The following is an 11,169-nucleotide window of genomic DNA, read 5'->3' as shown; positions in this document are numbered from 1 at the left end:
TCTGTCTGTCTTGGTGTCTTCATGGGAAAGAGGTATACCAAATTAGAGACCCTCAGCATCTCTTTGATGCCGGGGCAAATTGAGCTATAAACAAGATACACACTGTGTCCCATTAGGAGTCACAGTGCTGATTGGGGTGGCTCACACCTGGGGAGGCCTCGGCAAGAGGGCTACATAGTGAATTCTAGACCAGCCTGGGATACAATATGAAGACCGTCTCAAACAAAACTAAACAAAAAACTTCTGCTACTCCTTTGGAAATTCAATATGAAGACCGTCTCAAACAAAACTAAACAAAAAACTTCTGCTACTCCTTTGGAAATTCAAGGCCTGATCTAATGTCTGCCCTGAGCCCTGAAGTTTCAGATTTCTGTATTTCCTTCAGATTCTGTGTTAACTAGAAGCTGAAATTGCTCTCAAGAGAAAAACAAAACGCTTCACAGCCTGTTTAGCAAAGGAAAGTTTTGTTGGTTTTTGTTGTTGTTGTTTGTTTTGTTTTGTTTTTGGAGATCAGGGCTGTCCTGGAACTCACTCTGTACACCAGGCTGGACTTGAACTCAGAATCCATCTGCTTCTTCCTCCCAAGTGCTGGGTTTAAAGGCGTGCGCCACCACTGCCCTGCTAGGAAAGGAAAGTTTAAGAATATATGTGCTACTTTCTGTTGTTAAACTGTGATAGTTGGTTATAACAACCATTACCAAGCTCAGTAGCATGCATCCCCATGAGTCAGCTGATCTGGTCTGCTAAGGATGACTGACTGCATCTGGACCTCCTCAAGTCTGTCTGTGGCCAGTCATGATAATCTTGGACCTTTAACTTGACTAACTTAGGATGACCTCAGGATGAATAACAGCTTACTGGGCTGTCGGTTTTATGACTCATCCACCAGCAGACTACCCAGGTCTGTGTGCACGATGGTGGCCTAGAAGCAGGATAGAACATGACCCATTGCATTCACAGGTCAATCCTCTATTTTGATTCCTGTTGGTCAAAGCAAGTCATGTGACCCCAAAACAAGGTCACGTTTCAAGGCAGAGGGTTTTGAAAAGGCTAGGAGTATGGTTCAGTGCTAGAGCATGATCGTAGCACATGCAAGGCCCTGGGTTCAATGCCCAGCACCAAAAGAGAGTGAATACAAGTAAGAACAAAAAATTGACTGTTAATCAAATTAGACGGCACCTCATAGCTGTGAAACATAGTGTTTAAGCAAAGGCTAGCCGGGCAGTGGTGGCGCATGCCTTTAATCCCAGCATTTGGGAGGCAGAAGTGGGCAGATTTCTGAGTTTGAGGCCAGCCTGGTCTACACAGTGAGTTTCCAGGATAGCGAGGGCTATACTGTCTCGAAAACCAAAAAAAAAAAAAAGCACAGGCTAACTCATTGAGAAGGCCAGGTAGCAAATACCTGGGACTACTGGACTGTGACACCAGAAGAAGAGTGAAGCCACAGGTGCTGCAGTACCTGAATAAAAACAGCTGAATTCAGAAAATGGAGAGATGGCCGGGTGGTGGTGGCGCACACCTTTGATCCCAGCAGTTGGGAGGCAGAGGCAGGCGAATTTCTGAGTTCGAGGCCAGCCTGGTCTACAGAGTGAGTTCCAGGACAGCCAGGGCTATACAGAGAAACACTGTCTCGAAAAGCCAAAAAAAAGAAAATGGAGAGATGGCTCCGGATTGGGTAGAGGGCTCAGCATTTAAGAGCTCTAGTTGTTGTGCCAGAGGTCCTGAGTTCAATTCCTAGTAACCACATAGTGGTTCACAACCAACTATAATGAATGATACCTGTTGCATTCTTCTGGCATTCAGATGTACATGCATATAGAGCACTCTTATACATAAAATAGATTTTTTTTTTTTTTGGTTTTTTTGAAACAGGGTTTCTCTGTATAGCCCTGGCTGTCCTGAAACTCACTCTGTAGACCAGGCTCCAGGCTGACCTCCAATTCAGAAATCTGCCTGCCTCTGCCTCCCAAGTGCTGGGATTAAAGGTGTGCACTATCACTGCCCTGCTGATAAATAATTTTTAAAGAATAGACAAAACCAGCTGAATTCTAGTAAAACTTGTGTGTACACTGAACTTTTATTTTTTTATTATTTACATATAAAATATTCCTTTTCTTTTTTTAAAGATTATTTATTTTATGTATATGAGTACACTGTAGCTGTACAGATGGTTGTGAGCCATCATGTAGTTGCTGGGAACTAAACTCAGGACCTCTGCTTACTCCACCCCACTTGCTCCGGTCCTGCTGGCTCGGCCTAAAGATTTATTCATTGTTATATGTAAGTACACTATAGCTGTCACACACACCAGAAGAGAGAGTCAGATTTCATTATGGATGGCTGTGAGCCACCATGTGGTTGCTGGGATTTGAACTCAGGACCTTTGGAAGAGCAGTCAGTGCTCTTAACTACTGAGCCATTTCACCAGCCGCCCCCTTTTCTTTTTTTCATGTAAGAATTTTACAAAAGAAAGAAAGAAAGAAAGAAAGAAAGAGAGAAAGAGAGAAAGAAAGAAAGAAAGAAAGAAAGAAAGAAAGAAAGAAAGAAAGAAAGAAAAAGAAAAAAAGGAGAGGCTGGAGACCTTCACACATGCACACAAAATAAATCTATTAAATAAATAGGCAGAATGCATAGACAAATGCTAGAAATAAAAACAAAATCGCCATGCCAATAAACCCTATCTAACTATTTGGAGCCTGACCCATGTTGTGTAATGCCTTTATCGAAACATCTAGAGCTTAATACCTAGTGACCCATGGCTTTACCCCAAATGTCCAGTCTCAAGAAAGATAACTGATAATGGAAATTTACTTTTTAACAAGACCAGGAGATATTTACTTACCTCTGCAGACATGGACCCCACATAAAAGGCCCAAGAGAGAAGGCCAAAATAACTCCCCTTACCCTCTCATTTCTACTCCCTCTGATGGGGAATTCCCCGAGAATTCACCCACATTTCTTTCTCTTAAATCTTTCTCATGTCAGTGAACATGATGGTGCACACTTGTAGTCACAGCACTGAGGTCTGGGAGAGACCAAGACAGGAGGATACTATGACTCCAAGGCCAACTCAGTAGACACAGTGAGTTGCAGGCCAGACTGAGCTAGCATTGCAAGGAGACTCAGTCGGGTCCTAGCCTGGGAATTATGGCTTCTCAGCCTGACACAGAGCATTCAGATGATGATAAGATGCCTGCCTTGAATTGTCCAATTGGAGTAAATAATCTTAAATGCCAACAAAGCTACCACCTGCATTTATCACACCTTTGTCTGTCCAAGGAAAAGAAAGAGATACCTGGATTTATTGTCCCTTTGTCTGTTAGAGGAAGAGAGAGAGAGATGAGAGAATAACCTGACTTTGAGTCTTCATTATAGCTTGTAGCTCCCCTGGCAGGAAAGGAGACACACTAAAGACAGGCCATTGTTGTTCCCCTCCTATGGGCTAAGACAATGACCCTAAAGAATTAAAATTTCCTCAGGACTCTGAAGCAGGGGGAAGTGAAGGGCTGAAGCAGAAGAGAGACACTCACCTTCTAGGAAGAGAGTTGACACATTTTAACAACTAGTCAGACCACCTTGCAGGATAGACTGGATCAGAGACAATGATGGGCAGACCACACTTTGACCAGGACTGCTTAGTTAAGCATACCTCTTATCCTCTGTTTAAACTAAGACCTCAAATCAGACTTGGGGGTCACTAGATCCCCTTATTCCTTTACTCAGAGGGCCATATTGAATATTGCAATGGCTTAAATAAGAATGGTCCCATAGACTCATATATTTGAATGCTCAGGTAGTGGCACTATTCCAAAGGATTAGGAGGTATGGCCTTGCTGCAGGTAGTGTGTCACTAGGGGTGGGCTTTGAGGTTTCAAAAACCCAAGCCATGTCCTCTTTTCTGCTGCCTGCAGAACCAGAGGCAGAACTCTCAGCTACTTCTCCAACATCATGTCTGCCTGTGTGCCACCATGCTTCCACCACAATGGACGAAACCTCTGAAACGGTAAGGAAGCCCCACTACACAGAACAGAACACTAAGACAAATATATTTCTGGTTTCTTTCTTTCTTTCTTTCTTTCTTTCTTTCTTTCTTTCTTTCTTTCTTTTCTTTCTTTCTTTCTTTTGGGGGGTTTTTTGAGACAGGGTTTCTCTGTGTAGCCCTGGCTGTCCTGGAACTCACTCTGTAGACCAGGCTGGCCTCGAACTCAGAAATCCACCTGCCTCTGCCTCCCAAGTGCTGGGATTAAAGGGGTGTGCCACCACTGCCTGGCTCTGTTTTCTTTTTTGAGGTTTTTGGGGTTTAATTTTATTTCATGTGCATGAGTATTTTGCCTGCATGTATGTCTGTGCACCATGTGTGTGCAGCTCACAGAAATCAGAAGGAATACAACACAATCTCCTTTATGGTCCCCAATCCACTTGAGTTTATTGTCCCCCTCTCCTGACAACCCGTATCTACTTATGTAGCCCCTTCATCTTTTGTTAAAGACAATTTTTTTTCTAAGAAATACAAACTGGCCTTGAGCTCGGGATCCTCCTGCCTCAGCCTCATGAGCTTTGTGATGACAGGCAGGTATCACCACCACACCAGCTTAGTTTATAGCCTTCTAATAGACAATATGATAACAATCAGAAACAGCTTACAAAGAAAAATTGCTACAATGCTACTTCAGTCATTTATTTCAATTCCTTGACTCTGCGTATTTTATAGATACTTGAGATGTAGGGAAGGATCCATAAAATATATTTGGTCTCTGCCCTGTTTCCTAACACTTAACTCCTAAAACCCTTAGAATATCCAAAGTGCTGTCATTTTGGATGCTATCAAGCTGAGGGTATCTGGGCACTCTTAAATTGCTCCACTTATGGGGCTGGCTGCTTGGAGAACTCCTATGATTAGAGGGTTGGAGCTATCAGCCCCACCCAGACCTCTGAGGAGGATAGGAGGATAAAGCCAGTCACCAACCACTGATAATTAGTTAGTCATACACATGTGCTGAAACCCCCTCTCAGAAGCCCTAAAAGATCATTTAGAGAGCAACTAAATTGAAAGGCACAAGCCTTACCCTGCCACTGATCTTCTGAGTTGTGTTGTATTTTGTTTTGTTTTATGACAGAGTCTCTGTAGCCCAAGCTAGCTTGAAACTCACTGTGTAGTTCAGGCTGGCTTCAAAGTCTTGCTGATTTTCCTGCCTCAGTGTCCTGGGTGCTGGGCTCATGAGTACATGAGTCAACACACCCAGTGTCTGAGCTGTGCCCTTTACACAAAGCCAGTTACATATGGAGTCGGCTATTTGCCTGAGTTCTATAAATGTAAGCACTCCTGAAGGCACTACAACAGTGATCGGGCTGGGTGTCGCTTAGTGCCTGTCTTAGGTTTCCATTGCTGTGAACAGACACCATGACCAAGGCAACTCTCTTTTTTCTTTCTTTCTTTCTTTCTTTTTTTTTTCTTCTTTTTTTCGAGACAGGGTTTCTATGTGTAGCCCTGGCTGTCCTGGAACTCACTCTGTAGACCAGGCTGGCCTTGGAACTCAGAAATCCCAAGTGCTGGGATTAAAGACGTGTGCCACTACTGCCTGGCATCCAAGGCAACTCTTACGAAGGACAACAGTTGGGCTTGGAGAGATGGCTCAGCAGTTAAGAGCACTGGCTGCTCTTCCAGAGGTCCTGAGCTCAAATCCCAGCAACCACATGGTAGCTCACAACCATCTGTAATAGGATCTGATGCTCTCTTCTGGTATGTCTGAAGACAGCTCATATAAATAAGTACTCATATAAATAAAAATAAACAAATCTAAAAAAACCAGAAACAAAGGACAACAGTTAATTGGGGCTGACTTACAGGTTCAGAGGTTCAGTCTGTTATCATCAAGATGGGAAGCATGGCAGCGTCCAGGCAGACATGGTGTTGGTAAAGGAGCTGAGAGTTCTACATCTTAATCCAAAGGTAACCAGGGAGACTGTCACCAGGAGGGTCTCAAAGCCCATCCTCACAGTGACACACTTCCTCCAAGAAGGCCACACCTCCTAATAGTGCCACTCCCTGGGACAAGCATATTCAAACCACCACAGTAGCACAGCATGTGCCTTGCATACAAAGGGGGCTGTTCAGTTCAATCCCCAGTGTTGGTGTGCAGGATGCCACCAGAGACAAAGACTGCAGCAGCAACAACCACAAACAAGTTACATCAGAACTCTCCAAGCAGGTACCAGCTGGACAACTCAGAAAAATAAGATTAAAAGCACTGGGACACTTATGAGTGAGATAAGGGCTAAATGTAGCCTTTTTTTTTTTAAAGATTTATTTATTTATTTTATGTATATGAGTACACACTGTAGCTGTACAGATAGTTGTGAGCCTTCATCTGGTTGTTGGGAATTGACTTTAGGACCTCTGCTCGCTCTGGCCCAAAGTACACTGTAGTTGTCTTCAGACACACCAGAAGAGGGCACCAGATCTCATTACAGATGGTTATGAGCCACCATGTGGTTGCTGGAATTTGAACTCAGGACCTTCGGAAGAGCAGTCAGTGCTCTTACCCACTGAGCCATCTCACCAGCCCTAAATGTAGCCTTTAAGTGACAAGCCACCAGGCCAGCAAGATGGCTGAACAGGCAAAGGAACCTGCAGCCAGACATGAAGACTTGAGTTAGAGCAGATCTCCGGGACCTACATTGTGGAAGGAGAGAACTAACTTCCACAAGCTGTATACTCGTCCCTTTGACCCACATACAGATAGATAGATAGATAGATAGATAGATAGATAGATAGATAGATAGATAGATAGATAGGTAATGTTTAGTGTTGTTAGGAAAAAAGCTATTACTGTCATCTAAAGAGACATTCATGCCCAATGCCCTGGGTTTGACCCCTGGTCCCCAACACTGCATAAATTAGGTATAGTGGGCCCTTGCCTGTAATCCAGTCACTTTGGAGCAGGATCAGAAATTCAAGGTCAACCTCTGTTATATAGTTGGAAACCAGCCTGGGATACAAGAAACCCTTTCTTTTAAAGAAAAAAGAAAGCAGAAAAAAAAAAAAGGTGTTTATCTAGTTCTACTTTTAGTAGAATGGAGTTGTTTCTAGCTGGCCAGTTGTGCTCCAGCCAGGAAACAGATAAAACACACAAAAATTGCTTTCTCAACAGTCTCAGAGAAAGGGGAGACAGTAGGTTGGTGGTAAAGTGTATGCTCAGCATATACAAGCCCCAAGTCATTCCGGAAAGACAACATAGTCTAAACAGACACGTGCACCCTTCCCTTTGATTATCAGATTATTTAAACAATAGGCTCCAAAATACTAAATTTCCCTAGAAGTCCTATGCTGAGAGAGGAGAAAGTCTGCAGTCCTGGTGCCAGCCTGAAAAATGTGCCTCCCCTGTAAAGGTTTTGGACAGTCCAATTTGAAGGACAGACAAATGCAGAGCAGTGATGAGTCACTGATAGGAAGAACCACACTGTGACCAGCACTGCTTGGTTATACATGCTCTCATGCTCTCTTTAAACCCAAACTTCACACGAGAACCTGGAAAATGGCCTTTTGGCAGGGGAATCACTGGACCTGTTATTTTTGCTACTCTTGCCAAAGTAGCCACACTGAATAAATCTCCATTTCATTATTAACTGTCTCTTTAGTTGGTGTATTAAGGATGGGTGCCCCAATGTACCTTGTCGGGATTTCCAGAGCTCAGGCTATGACCATAACAACTACAGTAACATCTACACATATGTTCTATGTGTATGTATGTTTCCAACTGATGTTGAAGTCAGGGGGATCAGAGCCTACCATTGTAGAATAGGGCTAATCACAGAAAAGTGAACCCACAATTGCAGGGGCTTTTTCATGGGGCTTATTTGCTATTCTGAGTTTGAGCAAGAGGCTAGGAATGAATCTAAGAATGTACCTGGGCACCAAACAAGCCAGTTGCACCGAGTGGCCCCAGGACACTGGAGGGACAAAACTGGGGACTTGAGGGAGCTCTGAAACATAACAAAATTTGCCTTGAGATATTTCCAAATTCTAAGAGTAGAGAAAAGCTAGAGGCTAAAATAAAAGGAAGCCTCACGCTCTGAAAAGCAAAGCAGGGGTTCAGGCTGATGGTGCTGATAATTAGAACCTAGCACCCATAAGTCGGAGGAGGGTGAAGGCTCAGGTCTCCTTACTGGGAACAAGAGGAAGCATGAAGTGAGGTGTGTTAAAGCAGCCGTGGTGGTCTAAGGAATAACTCACGCGAGCACAAGCATGTGTGAGGCCTTTGGTTCAATCTCTGGAACCATGACTTTAGGAGATGATCTTGCACTGTAGCTCCCATCCTGGTTGGATTAAGGTGACAAGTTCTCATCTTGTCTAGTAGAAGGAGTGGGATTTAAAATAAAATCTAGAAACACTGCAAGGATTTTTTTTGTTGTTGTTTTGTTTGGGGGGGTGGTGGTTTCTTTTTGTGTGTGGGTTTTTTTTTTTTTTTTGGTTTTTCGAGACAGGGTTTCTCTGTGTATCCCTGGCTGTCCTGGAACTCACTCTGTAGACCAGACTGGCCTTGAACTCAGAAATCCACCCGCCTCTGCCTCCCAAGTGCTGGGATTAAAGGTGCGTACCACCACTGCCCAGCACACTGTAAGTTTTTATGTATCTAATAAAATTTTGGAAGGCTGGGGAGATGGCTCAGTGGGTTAAGATTCCTTTGGGCAGATGGGAACCAGCTTCACAAGTTTCTGAGGACAGCTGGCTTTTATCTAACCACCTGAAATCCTCCTATCGTCCAGTTTGAGCTTATTTCTGAATATTTGGACAGCTTGAGATCTAACGAATGCCTTAATTCCAGCATTCAAGAGGCAGAGATAGGCAGATCTCTCTGAGTTCAAAACCAACCTGGTCTACAGAGTGAGTTCCTGGATATCCAGGGTTACATAGTGAAACCCTGTCTTAAAACCAAAGCAAACCTAACAGACAGAAAAAGATGGGGGAGGGTATGGAGATCTGAGTTAGGGTGTAGCACACTAGGAGAGCACTTGCCTGGCATGGGTTCTGTTCCCAGCAAAGTAAAACTTAAGACTAGGGGATCTAGTTTATGGTTTATGCTGTTACTCAAACTAGTTGTCTAGTAAAGGGAACATTATTTTTGGTTTTTTTTTTTTGTTTTTTTTTTTGGAAAAAAATAACAGTGGGCAGAGAACTTAGAATTTAGCATTTAAAACTGCTCCCCTATAGGATGATTTGAATCAGATACTAAAATTAATGAAGATAATTAAGCTTTGGTGAAAGCATGTTCTCAGTGAGTAGAAAGCTAGGCACCCTCTATAGAGAATAAGGAATGATCCTTGAAATCCTGGCTGAAATGACAATGGCTGAAAAGTCACACTTCTTCTCTCTTAGGGGACAGGGTCTTCTTGCCCTTGCCCTATGATGGCCCAGGACGACCTTGAGCTTTGATCCTCCTACTTCAACCTCCCAAGTGTTGGGCTTACAGGCAGTAGACAACACATCTGGTCTTCCGCAGTGTTGGGAACTGAATTTGTGGCTTCCTGCATGTTAAACAAGCACTCTACCACTATTGAGCTACACTCCCAGCCCTCTGCCTTCTCCTCTTCCTTCTCCTCCTTGGTTTGTTTTTTTTTGGGGGGGGGGGTTGGTTTTTCAAGACAGGGTTTCTCTGTATAGCCCTGGCTGTCCTGGAACTCACTCTGTAGACGAGGCTGGCCTCGAACTCAGAAATCCGCCTGCCTCTGCCTCCCAAGTGCTGGGAGTAAAGGCGTGCACCACCACTGCCAGCCTGCCAGCCTAAAGATAGATGTACTGGCTGGTTTTGTGTGTCAACTTGACACAGGCTGGAGTTATCACAGAGAAAGGAGCCTCCCTTGAGGAAATGCCTCCATGAGAGATCCATCTATAAGGCATTTTCTCAGTTAGTGATCAAGGATGGGAGGCCCCATTGTGGGTGGTGCCATCCTTGGGCTGGTAGTCCCAGGTTCTATAAGAAAGCAAGCTGAGCTGGGCAGTGGTGGCGTCCGCCTTTAATCCCAGCACTTGGGAGGCAGAGGCAGGTGGACTTCTGAGTTCAAGGCCAGCCTGATCTACAGAGTGAGTTCCAGGACAGCTAGGGATACACAGAGAAACCCTGTCTCAAAACAAAACAAAACAAAACAAAACAAAAAAGCAAGCTGAATAAACCAGGAGAAGCAAACCAGTAACCTCCCTCCATGGCCTCTGCATCAGCTCCTGCTTCCTGACCTGCTTGAGTTTCAGTCCTCACTTTCTTTGGTGATGAACAACAATGTGGAAAGTATAAGCTGAATAAATTCTTTCCTCCCCAACTTGCTTCTTGGTCATAATGTTTGTGCAGGAAGAGAAACCCTGACTAAGACAACAGGGTAGCTCTATATATCTCTGGCTGTCCTGGAACTCCATACGTAGACCAGTCTGACCTTGCATTCACGGAGATCTCTACCTTCACTTATTTTTTAACCCTTTTCTTTGCAATATCTCTCAGAAAAGGCAGCATGTCCATTTATGTTTTCTGTTTCTCTTTGTCTCTCTCTGTATTCTGGGGCTTTCAAATCATATTTTATTTTCTATTATCTTGAGACAAGGTCTCATATAGCTCAGACAGGGTTCAAACTCACTCTGTAGGTAAGGGTGACCTTGAACTCTTTTTTAAAAAAAGTATTTTATGTATGTGAGTGTTTTGCCAGCATGTATGTATGTGCACCATATTCATTTCTGGTGTCAAAGGTGATCAGCAGAGAGCATTCGATCCCCTGGGACTGGAGTTACAGATAGTTGTAAGCCATCATGTGGGTGCTGGGAATTGAACACAGGTCATCTACAAAAGTACAAGTGCTTTTGATCATTAAGCCAACTCTCTAGCACAGATTTGTGCATTTGTAGGTCTGTGTTGGGGTGTAGGGGAGATGCATGCATGCCATGGAGTATGTATGAAGGTCAGAGAACAACTTGGTGTAATTCTCTCTACCCTTTACATAGGTTCCAGGGATGGAATTCATCAGGTTGACAGCAAATACCTTTACCTTTTCAACAATCTCACCAGTCCCTCTTTGGTTGTTTTTTGAGAGTCTAGTGCAGTCCAGGCTAGCCTCAGACTCCAGCTATTCTTGCCTTAGTATCCTGAGCTGTGAGATTACGAGCAGGAGCTACCTTGGGTTAAAGGG

The sequence above is a fragment of the Mastomys coucha genome, unplaced genomic scaffold (assembly GCF_008632895.1).
Source record: "Mastomys coucha isolate ucsf_1 unplaced genomic scaffold, UCSF_Mcou_1 pScaffold21, whole genome shotgun sequence".
In the NCBI taxonomy this organism is placed as follows: domain Eukaryota; kingdom Metazoa; phylum Chordata; class Mammalia; order Rodentia; family Muridae; genus Mastomys; species Mastomys coucha.
This window is presented reverse-complemented; position numbering follows the sequence as displayed.